Source organism: Delphinus delphis, chromosome 1 (assembly GCF_949987515.2).
Source record: "Delphinus delphis chromosome 1, mDelDel1.2, whole genome shotgun sequence".
Taxonomy (NCBI): Eukaryota; Metazoa; Chordata; class Mammalia; order Artiodactyla; family Delphinidae; genus Delphinus; species Delphinus delphis.
The window spans coordinates 101583131-101605793 of NC_082683.1; positions in this window are offsets into that span (position 1 = coordinate 101583131).

Here is a 22663-nt window from a genome sequence, read left to right on the forward strand (position 1 = left end):
CCTCTCCAGCATTTATTGTTTCAAGATTTTTTTATGATGGCCATTCTGACTGGTGTGAGATGATATCTCATTGTAGTTTTGATTTGCATTTCTCTAATAATTAATGATGTTGAGCATTCTTTCATGTGTTTGTTGGCAGTCTGTATATCTTCTTTGGAGAAATGTCTATTTAGGTCTTCTGCCCATTTTTGGATTGGGTTGTTTGTTTTTCTGTTATTGAGCTGCATGAGCTGCTTATAAATTCTGGAGATTAATCCTTTGTCAGTTGCTTCATTTGGAAGTATTTTCTCCCATTCTGAGGGTTGTCTTTTGGTCTTGATTATAGTTTCCTTTGCTGTGCAAAAGCCTTGAAGTTTCATTAGGTCCCATTTGTTTATTTTTGTTTTTATTTCCATTTCTCTAGGAGGTGGGTCAAAAAGGATCTTGCTGTGATTTATGTCATAGAGTGTTCTGCCTATGTTTTCCTCTAAGAGTTTGATAGTTTCTGGCCTTACATTTAGGTCTTTAATCCATTTTGAGCTTATTTTTGTGTATGGTGTTAGGGAGTGATCTAATCTCATACTTTTACATGCAGCTGTCCCGTTTTCCAGCATCACTTACTGAAGAGGCTGTCCTTTCTCCACTGTACATTCCTGCCTCCTTTATCAAAGATGAGGTGACCGTATGTGCGTGGGTTTCTCTCTGGGCTTTCTATCCTGTTCCATTGATCTATCTTTCTGTTTTTGTGGCAGTACCATACTCTCTTGATTACTGTAGCTTTGTAGTATAGTCTGAAGTCAGGTAGCCTGATTCCTCCAGCTCCGTTTTTCGTTCTCAAGATTGCTTTGGCTATTCAGGGTCTTTTGTGTTTCCATACAAATTGTGAAATTTTTTGTTCTAGTTCTGTGAAAAATGCCAGTGGTAGTTTGATAGGGATTGCATTGAATCTGTAGATTGCTTTGGGGAGTAGAGTCATTTTCACAATGTTGATTCTTCCAATCCAAGAACATGGTATATCTCTCCATCTATTTGTATCATCTTTAATTTCTTCCATCAGTGTCTTATAATTTTCTGCATACAGGTCTTTTGTCTCCTTAGGTAGGTTTATTCCTAGATATTTTATTCTTTTTGTTGCAATGGTAAATGGGAGTGTTTTCTTTTTTCATCATTAGTGTATAGGAATGCCAGAGATTTCTGTGCATTAATTTTGTATCCTGCTACTTTACCAAATTCATTGATTAGCTCTAGTAGTTTTCTGGTAGCATCTTTAGGATTCTCTATGTATAGTATCATGTCATCTGCAAACAGTGACAGCTTTACTTCTTCTTTTTCGATTTGGATTCCTTTTATTGCCTTTTCTTCTCTGATTGCTGTGGCTAAAACTTCCAAAACTATGTTGAATAAGAGTGGTGAGAGTGGGCAACCTTGTCTTGTTCCTGATCTTAGTGAAAATGCTTTCAGTTTTTCACCATTGAGGATGATGTTGGCTGTGGCTTTGTCATACACGACCTTTATTATGTTGAGGAAAGTTCCCTCTATGCCTACTTTCTGAAGAGTTTTTATCATAAATGGGTGTTGAATTTTGTCGAAAGCTTTCTCTGCATCTATTGAGATGATCATATGGTTTTTCTCCTTCAATTTGTTAATATGGTGTAATACACTGATTGATTTGCGTATATTGAAGAATCCTTGCATTCCTGGAATAAACCCCACTTGATCATGGTGTATGATCCATTTAATGTGCTGTTGGATTCTGTTTGCTAGTATTTTGTTGAGGATTTTTGCATCTATGTTCATCAGTGATATTGGCCTGTAGTTTTCTTTCTTTGTGACATCCTTGTCTGGTTTTGGTATCAGGGTGATGGTGGCCTCATAGAATGAGTTTGGGAGTGTTCCTCCCTCTGCTATATTTTGGAAGAGTTTGAGAAGGATAAGTGTTAGCTCTTCTCTAAATGTTTGATAGAATTCGCCTGTGAAGCCATCTGGTCCTGGGCTTTTGTTTGTTGGAAGATTTTTAATCACAGTTTCAATTTCAGTGCTTGTGATTGGTCTGTTCATATTTTCTATTTCTTCGTGATTCAGTCTTGGCAGGTTGTGCATTTCTAAGAATTTGTCCATTTCTTCCAGGTTGTCCATTTTATTGGCATAGAGTTGCTTGTAGTAATCTCTCATGATCTTTTGTATTTCTGCAGTGTCAGTTGTTACTTCTCCTTTTTCATTTCTAATTCTATTGATTTGGGTCTTCTCCCTTTTTTTCTTGATGAGTCTGGCTAATGGTTTATCAATTTTGTTTATCTTCTCAAAGAACCAGCTTTTAGTTTTATTGATCTTTGCTATCGTTTCCTTCATTTCTTTTTCATTTATTTCTGATCTGATTTTTATGATTTCTTTCCTTCTGCTAACTTTGGGGTTTTTTTGTTCTTCTTTCTCTAATTGCTTTAGGTGCAAGGTTAGGTTGTTTATTCGAGATGTTTCTTAAGGTAGGATTGTATTGCTATAAACTTCCCTCTTAGAACTCTTATTGCTGCATCCCATAGATTTTGGGTCATCGTGTATCCATTGTCATTTATTTCTAGGTATTTTTTGATTTCCTCTTTGATTTCTTCAGTGATCACTTCGTTATTAAGTAGTGTATTGTTTAGCCTCCATGTGTTTGTATTTTTTACAGATCTTTTCCTGTAATTGATATCTAGTCTCATAGCATTGTGGTTGGAAAAGATACTTGATACAATTTCAATTTTCTTAAATTTACCGAGGCTTGATTTGTGACCCAAGATATGATCTATCCTGGACAATGTACCATGAGCACTTGAGAAAAATGTGTATTCTGTTGTTTTTGGATGGAATGTCCTATAAATATCAATTAAGTCCATCTTGTTTAATGTATCATTTAAAGCTTGTGTTTCTTTATTTTCATTTTGGATGATCTGTCCATTGGTGAAAGTGGGGTGTTAAAGTCCCCTACTATGAATGTGTTACTGTCTATTTCCCCTTTTATGGCTGTTAGTATTTGCCTTATGTATTGAGGTGGTCCTATGTTGGGTGCATAAATATTTACAATTGTTTTATCTTCTGCTTGGATCGATCCCTTGATCATTATGTAGTGTCCTTCTTTGTCTCTTCTAATAGTCTTTATTTTAAAGTCTATTTTGTCTGATATGAGAATTGTTACTCCAGCTTTCTTTTGGTTTCCATTTGCATGAAATATCTTTTTCCATCCCTTTACTTTCAGTCTGTATGTGTCTCTAGGTCTGAAGTGGGTCTCTTGTAGACAGCAAATATATGGGTCTTGTCTTTGTATCCATTCAGCCAATCTGTGTCTTTTGGTGGGACCATTTAGTCCATTTACATTTAAGGTAATTATAGATATGTATGTTCCTATTCCCATTTTCTTAATTGTTTTGGGTTCATTATTGTAGGTCTTTTCCTTCTCTTGTGTTTCTTGCCTAGAGAAGTTCCTTTAGCAGTTGTTGTAAAGCTGGTTTGGTGGTGCTGAACTCTCTCAGCTTTTGCTTGTCTGTAAAGGTTTTAATTTCTCCATCAAATTTGAATGAGATCCTTGCTGGGTAGATAATCTTGGTTGCAGGTTTTTCTCCTTCATCACTTTAAATATGTCCTGCCAGTCCCTTCTGGCTTGCAGAGTTTCTGCTGAAAGATCAGCTGTTAACCTTATGGGGATTCCCTTGTGTGTTATTTGTTGTTTTTCCCTTGCTGCTTTTAATATGTTTTCTTTGTATTTAATTTTTGACAGTTTGATTAATATGTGTCTTGGCGTATTTGTCTTTGGATTTATCCTGTATGGGACTCTCTGTGCTTCCTGGACTTGATTAACTATTTCCTTTCCCATATTAGGGAAGTTTTCAACTATAATCTCGTCAAATATTTTCTCAGTCCCTTTCTTTTTCTCTTCTTCTTCTGGAACCCCTATAATTCGAATGTTGGTGCGTTTAATGTCCCAGAGGTCTCTGAGACTGTCCTCAGTTCTTTTCATTCTTTTTTCTTTATTCTGCTCTGCAGTAGTTATTTCCACTATTTTATCTTCCAGGTCACTTATCCGTTCTTCTGCCTCATATTCTGCTATTGCTCCCATCTAGAGTATTTTTAATTTCATTTATTGTGTTGTTTGTTTCATCTTTAGTTCTTCTAGGTCCTTGTTAAATGTTTCCTGCATTTTGTCTATTCTATTTCCAAGATTTTGGGTCATCTTTACTGTCATTATTCTGAATTCTTTTTCAGGTAGACTGCCTATTTCCTCTTCATTTGTTAGGTCTGGTGGGTTTTTATCTTGCTCCTTCATCTGCTGTGTGTTTTTCTGTCTTCTCATTTTGCTTATCTTACTGTGTTTGGCATCTCCTTTTTGCAGGCTGCAGGCTCGTAGTTCTCGTTGTTTTTGGTGTCTGTCCCCAGTGGCTAAGGTTGGTTCAGTGGGTTGTGTAGGCTTCCTGGTGGAGGGGACTAGTGCCTGTGTTCTGGTGGATGAGGCTGGATCTTGTCTTTCTGGTGGGCAGGTCCACGTCTGTTGGTGTGTTTTGGGGTGTCTGTGGACTTATTATGATTTTAGGCAGCCTCTCTGCTAATGGGTGGGGTTGTGTTCCTGTCTTGCTAGTTGTTTGGCATAGGATGTCCAGCACTGTAGCTTGCTGGTCATTGAGTGAAGCTGGGTCCTGCTGTTGAGATGGAGATCTCTGGGAGGTTTTCACCGTTTGATATTATGTGGAGCTGGGAGGTCTCTTGTGGACCAGTGTCCTGAAGTTGGCTCTCCCACCTCAGAGGCACAGCACTGACTCCTGGCTACAGCACCAAGAGCCTTTCATCCACACAGCTCAGAATAAAAGGGAGAAAAAGTAGAAAGAAAGAAATAGTAGAAGTAGAAAGAAAGAAAGGAGGGAGGGAGGGAGGGAGGGAGGAAGGAAAGAAGGAAGGAAGGAGGGAAGGAAGGAAGAAAATAAAATAATTAAAATAAAAAATAATTATTAAGAGAAAAAAAATACGGACAGATAGAACCCTAATGGTGGAAGCAAAGGTATACAGACAAAATCTCACACAGAAGCATACACATACACACTCACAAAAAGAGGAAAAGGGGAAAAAATCATAAATCTTGCTCTCAAAGTCCACCTCCTTAATTTGGGATGATTCGTTGTCTATTCATGTATTCCACAGATGCAGGGTACATCAAGTTGATTGTGGAGCTTTAATCCGCTGCTTCTGAGGCTGCTGGGAGAGATTCCCCTTTCCCTTCTTTGTTCTCACAGCTGCCGGGGCTCAGCCTTGGATTTGGCCCCGCCTCTCTGTGTAGGTCTCCGGAGGGTGTCTGTTCTTCGCTCAGACAAGACGGGGTTAAAGGAGCCGCTGATTCAGGGGCTCTGGCTCACTCAGGCCGGGGGAGGGAGGGGCACGTAGTGCGGGGCGGGCCTGCGGCGGCAGAGGCCGGCGTGACGTTGCAGCAGCGTGACGCGCGCTGTGCGTTCTCCCGGGGAAGTTATCCCTGGATCCCGGGACCCCGGCTGTGGCGGGCTGCACAGGCTCCCCGGAAGGGGGATGTGGAGAGTGACCTGTGCTCGCACACAGGCTTCTTGGTGGCGGCAGCAGCAGCCTTAGCGTCTCATGCCCATCTCTGGGGTCCGCGCTTTTAGCCGCAGCTCGCGCCCGTCTCTGGAGCTCCTTTAAGCAGCGCTTTGAATCCCCTCTCCTCGCGCACCAGGAAACAAAGAGGTAAGAAAAAGTCTCTTGCCTCTTCGGCAGGTCCAGACTTTTCCCCGGACTCCCTCCCAGCTAGCCGCGGCGCACTAACCCCCTGCAGGCTGTTTTCACGCCGCCAACCCCAGTCCTCTCCCTGCGCTCCGACCGAAGCCCGAGCTTCAGCTCCCAACCCCGCCCGCCCTGGCGGGTGAGCAGACAAGCCTCTCGGGCTGGTGAGTGCCGGTCAGCCCTGATCCTCTGTGCAGGAATCTCTCCGCTTTGCCCTCCGCACCCCTGTTGCTGCGCTCTCCTCCGCGGCTCCGAAGCTTTCCGCCTCCGCCATCCGCAGTCTCCGCCTGCAAAGGGGCTTCCTAGTGTGTGGAAACTTTTCTTCCTTCACAGCTCCCTCCCAGTGGTGCAGGTCCCGTCCCTATCCTTTTGTCTGTGTTTTTTTCTTTTTCTTTTGCCCTACCCAGGTACGTGGGGGGTTTCTTGCCTTTTGGGAGGTCTGAGGTTTCTGCCAGCGTTCAGTAGGTGTTCTGTAAGAGCTGTTCCACGTGTAGGTGTATTTCTGGTGTATCTGTGGGGAGGAAGGTGATCTCCGCGTCTTACTCTTCCGCCATCTTGGAAATTCTCCATACAGCTTTTAAAAGAACTCTAGGAAGACAGAAGGATGGGTGTGAACTCTAAAATGGAATATGAACCATGTGATTGAAATTTATCTCAATTTATAGTGATATAGTAACTACCACTTTCACTCTGCTTTATAGTGTATAGTTTCTATGTGTTTTCTCAAAGAAGGGAAGGCGTGATGTAGAATGATCCATGTGGTTTCTAGAGTCCCTTGCTGTTGAGTTCAGAAATTTAATGGACATAAACAGAAGAAGGAGAGAGGGGTGCATGTCCAAGAGCAAATATAAAAGAGCAAATATAACAATCTATTAATAAAATGGATACTCTTCAGGAAATGGAAAGGAAGGAAGGATGATGGCAGTGATGCTGATCGTGACAGCTAACATTTATTGAGCATTTACTCTGTGTGATGCTAAACAGCTTATGCTCCCCAAACCCTATACCGTTATGCCCACCCTGCAGACACTGAGTCTTAGAGAGGTTAGCCGCCTGCCCAAGACCATACAGTTAAAAATGAAGAAGCCAGGACTGGATCCCAAACACTGTGGCTTTTGAGATTTGTGAAAAAATTCTGAGGGCTGTTATCCCTTATTCAGTGGGACTTGTCATAAATGGGGACCTCCAGGAAAGGGATAGGATTTTCACACACATTAGGTCTGTATTTCGAGAACTAAAGTCAGCAAGGGATTGTCCAAGTACACACAGTATTTTCCAAGCCAGTACGTGGGGGGAAAAGCCAGTCTATGAAAGACAAGCAGAAAATTAAAGTTTGGAGCAGAGCTAACGTGAACTGAGAGGAGGGAGGCAAGGGACTGGTGACAAGAGAGGAACCAAAGGGGGACAAGACCTAGGTAGAAGTCACATGGCGATCGTGGGCCACCACTGTTCATGCCAGGCACTGTGCGTGGCTTTAGAGTGACCTTCACAACCACGTTATGAGGTAAGCACTCTTGTCCCTCCCTTACAAATTGGCCCAAGGCCACATATATAATATACAGACTTAGAATTACCAAAATCTTAACCATTGTTTCTCTCCAGTAGTGGTGGGATGTGAGGATCTGAGGGCTTGGGGGACAGTCAGGACCCCGGTAACTGGGACAGATTCCCCTTGGTGAGCCACTGCCACTGCAAGCTGTCTTGTAGTGGTCAGGCTAGCTTTCTATGGTTTCTAAGAGGCACCCAGACTTTTAAGACAAAGAAAACAAAAAGATGGGGTTTTTTTTGGCCACGCTGCGCAGCTTGCGGGATCTTAGTTCCCCGACCAGGGATCGAGCCTGGGGCCCATAGCAGTGAAAGCGCCGAGTCTTAACTACTAGGCAACCAGGGAATTCCCCCAAAAGAGTTTTTAATTATGTTTGGCAAAGGACGAAAATATCTCCTTTGCTTGAGATCAATATTGTTATCGGCGTAACAGGAACAGGTGACAGAAAGGAAACACATCCTTTCAGCATTTATGTTCCTTCCATTTTTCCTACCTAAGAAAGTAACTTTGAGTTGGAAAAGATAAGGTTCCTACAGGTCTTGGTGGCAGAAAATGGAATCCCAAAGCAAGAGAAAAGGTTCTAAAAGGAGCCCTTGGGGACTTCCCTGGTGGTCCAGTGGTTAAGACTTTGCCTTCCAATGCAGGGGGTACGGGTTCGATCCCTGGTCGGGGAGCTAAGATCCCACATGCCTCAAGGCCAAAAAACCAAAACCTGAAACGGAAGCAATGTTGTAACAAATTCAATAAAGAATTTAAAAATGGTTTTCCACATCAGAAAAAAAAAAAATCTTTAAATAAATAAATAAATAAATAAATGGAGCCCTTGGGGTCCAGGGACCTGAGCAGATAAATTATATTCTAGAAGACCCGCTGTCTCTTTCAAGGGGCTGAGGCTTTTTGGAAAGCTGCTAGAAGCCCAGCCATGAGAAAATGTTGATCTTTTAAATAAAGGGCAGACAGTTTGGATGATCTTTTGTCTGGTGAGCTGGATGTTGTTCCCAGGCGATAGGCAAAGTGTCTGCGTTTTCCCAGACTTGCCAGTTTCTGAGAGAGTTGCCAGACTGGTTTTCCAGGTATTGTGCAAAAAGAATGCATTTGGGTTGCAGCGCTACATTTGACAGATAAAGTCTCTGTCCTTGAAGATAAGATGTACCTCTGGGTCAGGGCTGATGGTAGCCAGGCCGGGTATGTGAGTAGCTGACTGGATGCAGAGTACTAATTAATGGATTGACCTTGATCTAGAGAATGGATCTTTCACACTACAGATTTCTGGCCTCCATCTTGCCTTGGTAAGTGTTTTTATTAATGACTTGGATAGAGACATTGATCGCCTGGTGATAAAATTTGTGGATGACACAAAGCTGGAAGAGACAGCTAATACACTGGATGGCAGGATTGCGATGCAAAAAAGATTGGACAGGCTGAAACAATGGGCCAGATCTAATAAGATTATGTTTAATGGGGATAAATGTAAAGCCCTACACTTGGTTAAAATAAACAAGCAAATAAGATGGAATAAGCAGCAGATGGGAGAGATGTGCTTTGATAGTAGCCTGTGTGGAAATGATGGAGATGTTTCAATTGATTGTAAGCTCAAAATGAATCACTAGTGCACTGTAAGCTTAGACTATAATGGAAGTGTGGGTAGAAAATAACGGAGGCAGTGTCCTTTCTTACTCCAAATTGATGGCTCACATTTGCGAGTGCTCGTTGTATGGTAAACATCTGTACATGGATTCTCTCATTTATTCTCACTTCTGGCCTTTGAGGGGCTATTATAACCCCATTTTATAGATAAGGATACCAAAGCTGAGATTAAGTAATATGTCCAAAGTCACATACGAGAGCCAGGATGGGGACATGGGTGTTGTGACCCCACAGAGTGTGCTAAACCACTACGCCAGGCTGCCTTTTGTCCCTTTAGCTAGACAATAGTGGTAGGTTTTGGTATATTAGTTCACCTTATAAAAGGGACATTTATAAGCTGAAGGAGTTGAGGACTTGAAATCATATCACATACAAAATGGGAAAAGACTTGGGGCTGGGCCATGACCCCTGTCCTCCCATGTGTAATAGGTTTAGATTGTCCCTCCCTCAGGTCCTGGAGGACACAGCCATGGCCAAGGGGGCGCAGATACAAAGGCGCATATTCAGGTTCAAGCGAGCATGAACTTTCTAATAATGACAGGGCTCTGACAACGGACTGACATCTAACGAGGGAGTGTCACTAGATGGCATCACTTGCCGGGAACCATCACGGGACCAGGTGACTTTTGAATTCTCATCCCACTGAGGGTTCTGGGCTTCTAGACAAGTCCTAACATCTGGACTGAAGAGCCTGGGCATTTTCAGGCACAGGGCAATGTCCTGGGGTTTTCAATTTCTTGTATTTCAACAATGAACACCAATAAACTGATAAACACTCCCCTCCAGGGAGCTACCTTATTTTTTTTAAACTATTATTCCTCAAGGATTTTTGAAGTATGTGCTACTCTTTACCTATATAACAAAAGTCCCTAGACAGCTGCCTCAGATCCATGGTGGAAGGTATAAGAACAAATAAGGAGACCAAAAAAAGTATATAATACTCTGTACTCTCTCTACTTCATTGTGGTAATTGTGCCCTTTTACTACTGTCAACTTATCAGATACATTTTGATACTGTCAGAATTTTATACATACCTAACAGCCTTTCACTTCCTCATCCCTATCCCAAAGTCAGCCTTTGTAAATGATGTTCTTTTTTTAAAGAATTATGTTTTCTTTGGTGGACAAAACTGAGGACTTAAGCCTAAGAGACAGCCTCTCAGATAGCTCTTAGGGACTGCTCCAATGATGTTCTCTCTTCTGCCATGGTCTGGTGAAACAGAACTATTACATTAATGGTGATAATTATAAATCAAAGATGAGTAAATAGGTTCAGAGCAAGGAACTGAAGATATATTCAATCAGTAAATTACTTTATATGATCTATAATTCATGGACTTTGGAGCAACTGTTTGATTACTGAGAGATTTCCCTCTCTAAGACATCCAAAAATCTAGAGTATTTTTCACCTTTGTCCTGGATAATTAAGATTTTTGGACCTGTGACCCCATATATAAAATGTTTTTAAAGTATAGCCTCCCATATTGAGAATAAACAATGGTCCAGCAGTGAGGCTGACATTTTGTCAAGCCCCTAGCCAGCTAATCTATCAGAGCAGCTCCTATCGCTTACCTGCTGGTGGAGAAAGCAGTCACTGCCCCGTGTAATGAGACGACGTCAGGCATTGTAGGTAAATATACTTGGGCTTGCGCTGGTCTTATGCTCCAGTCACATTTTCATAGGATGCCCACACCATCTTAATCATGCCTGGCAGGGAAGAAATTCTCTTTTCTCCCTTTTTTCCCCCGAGACGTATTTCTGTGTTTCCCCTGTATCATTTAAACATATTAAATCACTGTTAGTACGCAGAGTGGGCATCATGTTAGCATAAGATCTAATCAGAGCGAGTCTGCTGGTCTCTGAAGGCTTTATTCTTTTTGTCTCTTTCCTCTGTTTTCTTGTTAGACTGAAGAGCCTTTTTTGACATCCTCATTTATTCTGCTGTGTAATAGCATGGGATCTTTCGGAGCTGTTGACATCTGCTCCACTCTAGAGAGCTGCAACACTGAGCCAGCAAAGCAATAATAATTATGCCCGAATGGACTGCAAAGGATGCAGGAGATAAGAAGGAAGATGAGAAAAAACACACCCAGTGTGCTGGTGTTCTAACCTGGAGTGGAGGTGTGTGTGCGTGTACACACACTGAGGCCATTCCTATATGTGCATTGTAGACAGAAATCATTTTCCTGATGGTAATGGACTGGGAATCAGTCAGGTTCGGAGTTCTCCCAATTCCCCAATCCTTGCTCCTTCCCCCAGAAGGCCCTACTTGATGTGGGTGTTGCTTTCTCCATGTTCACTGGAGGTTTGCAGGACCCAGAGGAGAGGGACCTTTTTCCTCCTGTCCCTACCCTTATACACAGCTGGGTAAGGAAGGTTGCAGATGTGTCTTCTTCCCTGGATACTAGTCTCCGGGGATAAATTAGGTTCTTTGGGAAGAAGCTGTAAGTCTTCCTGATTGTCAAGATATTAGTTATTAAGTAACTGGTCTGCTGGTCCTATACTACTATGAAAAATAGCAGCTGGCGTCTACTGAACACTTAGTATTTGCCAGGCACTGTGACAGTCTTTCATGTCCTTAAAGAAACCCATAAGATAGGTTTAACTGTTACCCACATTTGCAGATGAAAAGATTAGGGCACGGAGTTCCCTCACAGCTACAGAAGGGTGGCTTCAGGAATTGGACCCAGGCCTCTGTGACCCCAGAAACTGCATTCTTAGCTCCTAGGCCATATTCACAGAGGCCTTGCTTGTACCTGAAGAGAGACTCTGGTTTTTAAAGGCTGTGGTTACCCAAGAACAAAAGAACCAGTCACGGCATTCGTTTGTGATGCTTCAGCAAAGCAGCCAGACACACGTGGTCAGTTCCAAGAACAACCCATCAGTTTAATAAAGAGAACTGAAGTAAAATCAACCCCCAAAACCAGAGAGCCCACTTTCTTTTATTGGGGTAACTGGATATTTTGTAGAATCCAGGAATCCTACCGAAGCCCAGTGTCTTGAAGTCAGTCAGGGCCCAGGGCTCGCTCACCCTGAACTGAGTCTTGAGACCCTGCTCCATCCTGACAGCTGATGCACCAGGGCTGGACTGGCCCTGACCAACGGGGGGAGGCAGATGAGTCTCATGGGTGGGGAGCATCTGCTTCCTGCCTATGCCGTCCGTCTCCCCCAGCCTCATTCCCACCCTGCCCCACTCCAGAACTTAAACCATAAAGTTCCTCCGACACCTTTTACCTCTTCAGAAGCCTCTCCTGGGGAGGCCCAGACGACTCATTTACACCGAGTGACCCCTCTTAGGAAGATTTATTTTAACCAGGAAAAATGCCTTAATCAGGCCAAAGGAGTATATCTCCAGCAGTGGCACCTTAGGCCTCCCCAAGCTAATAAGACAGCTGGGGGCTCGGAGAGTGGCTCCATGTCACCCTCCTTATCACGCTTCTTGGGAAGAGGCAGGGCCTTCTTGCATCTACTTATCGCTGGATGGTGGCAGGGATGGAGCAGAGCCAAGGGCACAGGACCTCATAGGGGTCCAGCTCAAGACATGGGAGTCATGAGGTTTTGTGTAGGAGAGCACTTTGCAAAAGGAACTTTGGAAAGCGTGAATCACAGCACTGAGGGACATGCTAGGGAGGAAAGGGAGAAAAAGAATGACCTAAACAATTGAAAGCTTGGGCAGAAAAAAGGCAAACTGGGATTACTCTTGGGAGATTAAAAACCTAGAGCTAGAGAGAAAAAAATGTCATGTGCGACACAATGTCGGTCAGCAGCTGTGCCGCTGAAAATTACCCAACAGGAAGAGCAGGCAGCCAGGAAGATAGAAACGGAATGCCAGGGCCAGTTTGGGCCGTGGATAGAACTGAGCACGTCTGGGGCCAGAAAGAGCAGGGTCCCTCTCGGCATATGCCCAGCATCAGCACACGAGCTGTGAGGCCCAACTGGGGCCAGAATTAGCATTAATTGCCCAATAATAGCAATGGCCACGCCATATTTATAGATGGTAGCTGCTATGACCACAGCAGTCAGTAGGTGAAATGCACTCAGCCAACCAAGACCTCGGGTATAGGACAGCGTATCATCCATTTGGCTTTCGGTGGTTTGGTTATTTTGCTTTTCGTTTTCTTGCTTTAAAAAAAAAATTAATCTTTTAAATTTATTTTTATACAATTTTTAAAGGTTACTTTCCACTTACAGTTATTTAAAAATACTGGCTATATTCCCCGTGTTGTACAATACGTCCTTGAGCCTATCTTATGCCCAATAGTTTGTACCTTCACTCCCTCACCCCCATGTTGCCCCTCCCCCCTCCCCACTAGTTTGTTTTTTTGTAACCACTGGTTTGTTTTTTGTATCTGTGAGTCTGCTTCTTTTATGTTATTCACTAGTTTGTCATATTTTTTAGATACCACATATATGGCTTTTGGGTTTTAATGCAATAAAACGTCTTCCATCTCTGTAGAGAGTTGTAAGCCATACAGGAACTCTAGCAATTTAGGAATCCATAGAGTCTCTGGAAAATTCTATCTTGCCTTCCTGAGTCCCTGTGTTTAGTCACTAGGATCTGTAGTTGCTCTTCCCAGGTGAGTTGGAGCAATATGTCCAGAGACCTCAAGGGAGGGAGCTCTGAGGTCCGCAAGGGCTGAGTGGACACCAGACCCCTGTAGTCCTTCCTGGAAGTGCACAAATGCACAGAGAGCTGGCCACTGGGAGCATCTCTGCAGCAAAGGCCACTGCCTGCAACAAGTCCATCCAGATCAGCAAATCTTCATAGTGTAGTTCTATGGGGACCGCTGCTCTTGATTTAATTAATGGTTTGTTTGTTTGCATAATTCTTCTCAGGAAGGACTATTAGCACCTCAAAAGGATGTTAAAAGTATCCTTAGTAATAACAGAGTAAATACAAACCTAGTTTATCACTTTGTCACTTTCAACAAACACCACTCTGACGTGCTAACCTTTCCCAGGGAAGTGTCCTATTTAAGTCAACAGCCAGCCAAATAGGAAAAGTGAACGTGGGCCAGTCTGTGAACTAGTTCATGGTGAAAAGCCAAAATAATTTCTATAATGATATGTATTTTTTTAATTCCCAAAAATCTGAAAATATGCCAGAGGCATGTGTATGACTTTCCCTTCCTCCCTCCTTCCACTTAAAAGCTTTTGTAGAGAACCTGCTGGGCTGATAGTACGTTCTTTGCATCTCAAGGGAACACTTTGTAAAACTGTTTTTAGAACACTAATTTTTATAACACCCCAAGGAAAGATGGAAAGGTGGGCCATTTACATAAAATTAAGGATTTTTGCATATCCCGTTTCTGCCCTACCTCTTAAAGAAAACAGAGGGAGAACAGCAAGTTTCCTTGAAATTTTAGGATCCAGCTGAGATTTGATTCAAAAAGAAAATGCCTCTGAAGGAGGAAAGCAGGGACCAGAGAGTATGACCTAGCCCTTCACTGGCTTAAGACATGCCAAGATGCAGGTGAAACCAGTGACCTCATTATGTACACGCTGGGGTGGGATTGGGGGAGTTTCTTTCTATGTGGCAAGATTACTCAGTAAAATCTCTCCAAACTTTCCATAGAAACGTTGGCAGTTAAGGCCTATGGACTATTTTCAAAAACTGAAATTTAACTCTTTAGCTAAAAAAAACTATTTATTTTAGTTATGTACTATATCTATCGTTGGTTTTTAAATTAATTAATTTTTATTGAAGTATAGTTGATTTACAATGTTGTATTAGTTTTAAGTGTACAGCAAAGTGATTCAGTTATATATATATATGTATATATATTGTATATATATTCTTTTTCAGATTCTTGTTCGTTATAGGTTATTATAAAATATTGAGTAGAGTTCCCTGTGCTATAAGTAGGTCCTTGTTTATCTATTTTGTATATAGTAGTGTGTATATGTTAATCTCAAACTCCCAATTTATCCACCCCCTTCCCCTTTGGTAACCATGTTTGTTTTCTACATCCTTGTTGTTTTAAACAAAAGATAACGCACATAATCTTAACTTTTTTAATGGTCATCACCTGTCATGGATGAGCCTGGTCTTATTACCTGGAAGCTGGAGAAGTAAGTTCAGAAATCAAAATATAACTGGGGCAACTAGAATTACTTTCAAAGTAGCAGAGTGAAATTGCCCTTCGCCTACTCAGCATCTGTTCCTATTTCCTCCTGCCTGTTAGAACTCAGGTTCTGTCTCCCCAGGAAGCCCAGGGGCCTCGGGGGAAGCTAATCAAAACCCAGCTTCTCACCACCACTTACTCCTGGGCATGGCTAATCTCAACCCCTTGCCAGGGGTTGGTTCAGAAATGATCGTATGATTGAGACAACAAGGCAAAAGGAGAGACTTTCTGAGAGCCTCTGGGGAAAATATCCTTGTTCTTTAGAGACTGCCATGGGAAGTCTCTGTGGACATTACGATTCCTGGATGTGACGCAAACTGCTACAGCTGTTTTGGTACCAGGCTGAGGATGAAGTTACGAGGGGAAGAGGACAGAGCTAAGAGGATTGCAGGGAAATCCAGCTAGAGCCAAAAGACCCCATCAACCTCAAAGCCTCACGTACCTCTGGAATTCAGTTATATGAGCTATACTTGCTTTATAAGCTGGCTGGAGTTTTCTGTTGCATATAAGTAAATCTAAACTAATACAGGTTGGCAGAAACTTCCAAACAGTACTAATGACAAAGACAAAGCATTTGCCTGTATAAAGAATGTAATATTGACTAATGGATAAAAAGGAGAGAAACTGCATTGAAATATAACAAAATGGCTTTCTCTACAGTGAAAATGATTAATTTATGAAGTAATTTACCACTGAATTTAAAGCCTTGTCACCACTCAGGACAGTATGAATAGGACCAGGTAAAATGATCCAAAGTCTTAGAAACAGATATCTATCACGGCCATACTCAACCTTAGCATAGGACTTGTTGAAGAGAATAAAGCAGTACATCCTACTGTACAGTTTAAAATGGCCCTCAAGATGCCCTGGTCGAGAGACCAGAGACTGTTCTAGAGGCTCTGAAAATAAAAATACAGTTCCTAGTGGATGGGCCATGGGCTGGAGGAGGGTCAATCAAATTTATGGAAGCCAAGGCCCATTTTGGGCGTAAATAAAAGTGGAAGGCTTTAAGGAATTGAAAAGTGTTCCCTTCCCATCTAAGATACCTCCCTGAAATCTCTGACGTTTGAAATTATGTTAATTTAGGAATAAAGACAGTCCCTTAACAACGAGATAAAGGCCTCAGATGGAAATTTCCATGAGAGCACTAATATGGTACTAAAAACTAGGCTGCTCTGAAGTGGACGTTAGTTTACTTTCTGTTCACTGGCTCTAGAGTATAAGCTTTGTGAGGCCAGGTATATTTTTGTCTTGTTCATTGCTTTGTCCCTCGTAACTAAAATGGTCCCCAATCCATAGTACATGTAACAAAAATGTTTGTGAATGAATGAATGAATGAATGAGATAGCCAAATCCTTACCAAAAACAAACTTTTATAGGAGAGAATTTTTAGAGGACACTATATGGCTGAACAAGATAAAGGAAAAGTGAACCATGCAGAAGCTAAAGGCGGTGGGGTGGGGGAAGGACGAAAGATGGGAAAGGCAATTTTTTCTTATTTTATTTAGTCAAGGGCAGCTTCTGATTGGATTCTCACACTAGACCCATGTCACGGAGCTGAAAAACCCGACATCCTCAGGCTAGAGAATCACGAAGAGTATTTGAGCCACGTAGCAGAACCATGTTGCACCTGCGCTTTCCACAGGCCTGTCCTCGTTCTCCAAATATCAATGCCCCCAAACGCCTCCCCAAAGTCCACACGTGGATTTATCATGAAGTTGATAAAAGTCAAGCTTTGGTGCCCTCATTTGTTAGGAGGAACCCTAGCAATGCATTCACTTGGCATATGTTTTGGCAAAATTTGTAAAAGTCACATATTTTAGTCATAATAGGGCAGACTGCCTTCTCTTTCTACTCTGACTTACCCTCTTATCAGGTGGCATCAGGGTGGCTGCAAGCATTTTGGGAGGCCCAGCTGAGGCAAGTGCAGTTGGAAATATATTGGTTTGAGTTTAACGGGATGTATTGATGTGATTCCCAGTCACTTTATGTATAAATATTTCTAGCTAACCTTTTGTAGGAGTGGCTTTCAGGAACATTCTCACAGCCCACTGTGGAAGCTCATCTGGTTGTCATCACATAAAGTGGCACACCTAAATGTTGTATCACAATATGAATGTGTTCTATGACCTTAGTGGAGGAAAATAAAGGTTTGAAATGGAGCCAGAAGATTGTAGAAAATTCTTTCCAATCAATTTTTTTAACTTCTTTACTGGAGTATAATTGCTTTACAATGGTGTGTTAGTTTCTGCTTTATAACAAAGTGAATCAGCTATACACATACATATATCCCCATATCTCTTCCCTCTTGCATCTCCCTCCCTCCCACCGTCCCTATCCCACCCCTCTAGGTGGTCACAAAGCCCCCAGCTGATCGACTGCTTCCCACTAGCTATCTATTTTACATTTGGTAGTGTATATATGTCCATGCCACTCTCTCACTTCGTCCCAGCTTACCCTTCCCCCTCCCCGCGTCCTCAGGTCCATTCTCTACAAACAAAGGATTCAGTATTCATTGACACCTACTCAAAATGAAGTTCTTTCCTATTGGGAATACACATGAAGATGCAATGTATACGTTTGTGGTTTTGTACCACACAATAAAATTATTTTTCATATGTTTGTATATGAAGTCCATGGAAATTATCCTGACATCTAAAGTGAATTGTAATGAAAAAAAGAAAATTATTCCAAAGGTATAAATCATTAACAGGAAGAGATTAATTACTAATATAAATAATACATAAGCTCTTGGATTATTTAATGATCCAATTAATGAGGAAGAGTGAGTTATCTGAACATATTTGAAAAAATATTTGTATTTCTTTATGATTTGACAGGAATATGCATATTGACAAACATGTACTTCATAATACACGACTACAATGAGGACATTGCCAACAAAATAGTCAACAGTGAGCAACATCAATTGAAAACCTTTAAGACTAGGCACTAAACAACAAAAAACTGGAAAAGGTCTGAAATCTTATAGATGACAAAAATTTGGGTAAAGTTTCCAAAATTCGACTATAATCCCAAACATCCATGTGATGATACCAATAATGAGCTGCGAAGCACACAGAAACTCTTCTAAATTATTAATAAACAAATTTGATCAACCACGTTACAGGAAAGAATGATTTATCTGTTGTTTTTTTTTTTCAGTGTATACATGTCAATCCCAATCTCCCAATTCATCACACCACCACCACCCCTGCCGCTTTCCCCCCTTGGTGTCAATACCTTTGTTCTCTACATCTGTGTCTCAATTTCTGCCCTGCAAACCGGTTCATCTGTACCATTTCTCTAGGTTCCACATATATGCGTTGATATATGATATTTGTTTTTCTCTTTCTGACTTACTTCATTCTGTATACAGTCTCTAGATCCATCCGCGACTCTATAAATGACCCAATTTCATTCCTTTTTATGGCTGAGTAATATTCCATTGTATATATGTACCACTTCTTCTTTATCCATTCATCTGTCGATGGGCATTTAGGTTGCTTCCATGACCTGGCTATTGTAAATAGTGCTGCAATGAACATTGGGGTGCATGTGTCTTTTTGAATTATGGTTTTCTCTGGTATATGCCCAGTAGTGGGATTGCTGGGTCATATGGTAATTCTATTTTTAGTTTTTTAAGGAACCTCCATACTGTTCTCCATAGTGGCTGTATCAATTTACATTCCCACCAACAGTGCAAGAGGGTTCCCTTTTTCCACACCCACATCAGCATTTGTTGTTTGTAGATTTTCTGATGATGCCCATACTAACTGGTGTGAGGTGATACCTCATGGTAGTTTTGATTTGCATTTCTCTAATAATTAGGGGTGTTGGGCATCTTTTCATGTGCTTCTTGGCCATCTGTATGCTTCTTTGGAGAAATGTCTATTTAGGTCTTCTGCCTATTTTTGAATTGGGTTGTTTGTCTTTTCAATAGTGAGCTGCATGAGCTGTTTATATATTTCAGAGATTAATCCTTTGTCCGTTGATTTGCTTGCAAATATCTTCCCCCATTCTGAGGGTTGTCTTTTCGTCTTGTTTGTAGTTTCCTTTGTTTTGCAAAAGCTTTTAAGTTTCATTAGGTCCCATTTGTTTATTTTTGTTTTTATTTCCATTACCCTACGAGGTGGATCAGAAAAGATCTTGCTGTGATTTATGTCAAAGAGTGTTCTTCCTATGTTTTCCTCTAAGAGTTTTATAGTGTCTGGTCTTACAATTAGGTCTCTAATCCATTTTGAGTTTATTTTTTGTTATGGTGTTAGGGAGTGTTCTAATTTCATTCTTTTACATGTAGCTGTCCAGTTTTCCCACCACCACTTATTGAAGAGACTGTCTTTTCTCTGTTGTATATACTTGCCTTCTTTGTTATAGATTGGTTGACCATAGGTGTGTGGGTTTATCTCTGGGCTTTCTATCCTATACCATTGATCTATATTTCTGTTGTTGTGCCAGTACCATATTGTCTTGATTACTGTAGCTTTGTAGTATAGTCTGAAGTCAGGGAGTCTGATTTCTCCAGCTCCATTTTTTTCCCTCAAGACTGCTTTGGCTATTCGGGGTCTTTTGTGTCTCCATACAAATTTTAGATTTTTTGTTCTAGTTCCGTAAAAAATGCCACTGGTAATTTGTTAGGGATTGCATTGAATCTGTAGATTGCTTTGGGTAGTATAGTCATTTTCACAATATTGATTCTTTCAAACCAAAAACATGGTATATCTCTCCATCTGTTGGTATCATTTTTAATTTCTTTCATCAGTGTCTTATAGTCTTCTGCATACAGAACTTTTGTCTCCCTAGGTAGGTTTATTCCTAGGTATTTTATTCTTTTTTGTTGCAATGGTAAATGGGAGTGTTTCCTTAATTTCTCTTTCAGATTTTTCATCATTAGTGTATAGGAATGCCAGAGATTTCTGTGCATTAATTTTGTATCCTGCAACTTTACCAAATTCAATGATTAGCTCTAGTAGTTTTCTGGTGGCATGTTTAGGATTCTCTAGGTATAGTATCATGTCATCTGCAAACAGTGACAGTTTTACCTCTTCTTTTCCAATTTGTATTCCTTTTATTTCTTTTTCTTCTCTGATTGCTGTGGCTAGGACTTCCAAAACTATGTTGAATAATAGTGGTGAGAATGGACATCCTTGTCTTGTTCCTGATCTTAGAGGAAATGCTTTCAGTTTTTCACCATTGAGAATGATGTTTGCTGTGGGTTTGTCGTATATGACCTTTATTATGTTGAAGTAGGTTCCCTCTATGCCTGCTTTCTGGAGAGTTTTTTTTTTTTTTTTTTTTGCGGAACGTAGGCCTCTCACTGCTGTGGCCTCTTCCATTGGAACACAGGCTCCGGACGTGCAGGCTCAGCAGCCATGGCTCACGGGCCCAGCTGCTCCGCGGCATGTGGGATCTTCCCAGACCGGGGCACGAACCCATGTCCCCTGCACTGGCAGGCAGACTCTCAACCACAGCGCCACCAGGGAAGCCCTCTACAGAGTTTTTATCATAAATGGGTGTTGAATTGTGTCAAAAGCTTTTTCTACATCTATTGAGATGATCATATGGTTTTTATCCTTCAATTTGTTAATATGGTGTATCACATTGATTGATTTGCGTATATGAAAGAATCCTTGCATCTCTGGGATAAATCCCATTTGATCATGGTGTATGCTCCTTTTAATGTGTTGTTGGATTCTGTTTGCTAGTATTTTGTTGAGGATTTTTACATCTATATTCATCAGTGATATTGGTGTGTAATTTTCTTTTTTTGTAGTATCTTTGTCTGGTTTTGGTATCAGAGTGATGGTGGCCTCATAGAATGAATTTGAGAGTTTTCCTTCCTCTGCAGTTTTTTGGAAGAGTTTGAGAAGGGTGGTTGTTAGCTCTTCTCTAAATGCTTGTTACAATGGACCTGTGAAGCCATCTGGACCTGGACTTCTGTTTGTTGGAAGATTTTTAATCACAGTTTCAATTTCATTACTTGTGAGTGGTCTGTTCATATTTTCTATTTCTTCCTGGTTCAGTCTTGGAAGGTTATACCTTTCTAAGAATTTGTCCATTTCTTCCAGGTTGACCATTTTGTTGGCATGGAGTTGCTTGTAGTAGGATGCTTAGGATGCTTTGTATTTCTGCAGTGTCCATTGTAACTTCTCCTTTTTCATTTCTAATTTTATTGATTTGAGTCCTCTCCCTCTTTTTCTTGATGAGTCTGGCTAATGGTTTATCAATTTTGTTTATCTTCTCAAGGAACCAGCTTTTAGTTTTATTGATCTTTGCTATTGTTTTCTTTGTTTCTATTTCATTTATTTCTGCTCTGATCTTTATGACTTCTTTCCTTCTGCTAACTTTGGGTTTTGTTTGTTCTTCTTTCTCTAGTTCCTTTAGGTGTAAGGTTAGATTGTTTATTTGAGATTTTTCTTGTTTATTGAGGTAGGCTTGTGTAGCTATAAACTTCCCTCTTAGAACTGCTTTTGCTGCCTCCCATAGGTTTTGGATCGTCATGTTTTCATTGTCATTTGTTTCTAGGTATTTTTTGATTTCCTCTTTGATTTCTTCAGTGATCTCTTGGCTATTTAGTAATGTATTGTTTAGCCTCCATGTGTTTGTGTTTTTTACGTTTTTTTCCCTGTAATTGATTTCTAATCTCATAGCGTTTTGGTCAGAAAAGATGCTTGATATTTCAATTTTCTTAAATTTACTGAGGCTTGATTTGTGACCCAAGGTGTGATCTATCCTGGAGAATGTTCTGTGCACACTTGAGAAGAAAGTGTAATCTGCTGTTTTTGGATGGAATGTCCTATAAATATCAATTAAATCTATCTGGTCTGTTGTGTCATTTAAAGCTTGTGTTTCCTTATTAATTGTCTGTTTGGATGGTCTGTCCTTTGGTGTAAGTGAGGTGTTAAAGTCCCCCACTATTACTGTGTTACTATCAATTTCCTCTTTTATAGTTGTTAGCAGTTGCCTTATGTATTGAGGTGCTCCTATGTCGGGTGCGTATACATTTATAATTGTTATATCTTCTTCTTGGACTGATCCCTTGATCATTATGTAGTGTCCTTCCTTGTCTCTTGTAACATTCTTTATTTTAAAGTCTGTTTTATCTGATATGAGTATTGCTACTCCAGGTTTCTTTTGATTCCCATTTGCATGGAATATCTTTTTCCATCCCCTCACTTTCAGTCTGTATGTGTCCCTACATCTGAGGTGGGTCTCTTGTAGACAGCATATATATGAGTCTTGTTTTTGTATCCTTTCAGCGAGCCTGTGTCTTTTGGTTGGAGCATTTAATCCATTCACATTTAAGGTAATTATAGAAATGTATGTTCCTATTACCATTTTCTTAATTGCTTTGGGTTTGTTTTTGTAGGTTGTTTTCTTCTCTTGTGTTTCCCACTTAGAGAAGTTCCTTCAGCATTTGTTGTAGAGCTGGTTTAGTGGTGCTGAATTCTCTTAGCTTTTGCTTGTCTGTAAAGCTTTTGATTTCTCCATGTAATCTGAATGAGATCCTTGCCAGGTAGAGTAGTCTTGGTTGTAGGTTCTTCCCTTTCATCACTTTAAGTATACCATGCCACTCCCTTCTGGCTTGTATAGTTTCTGCTGAGAAATCAGCTGT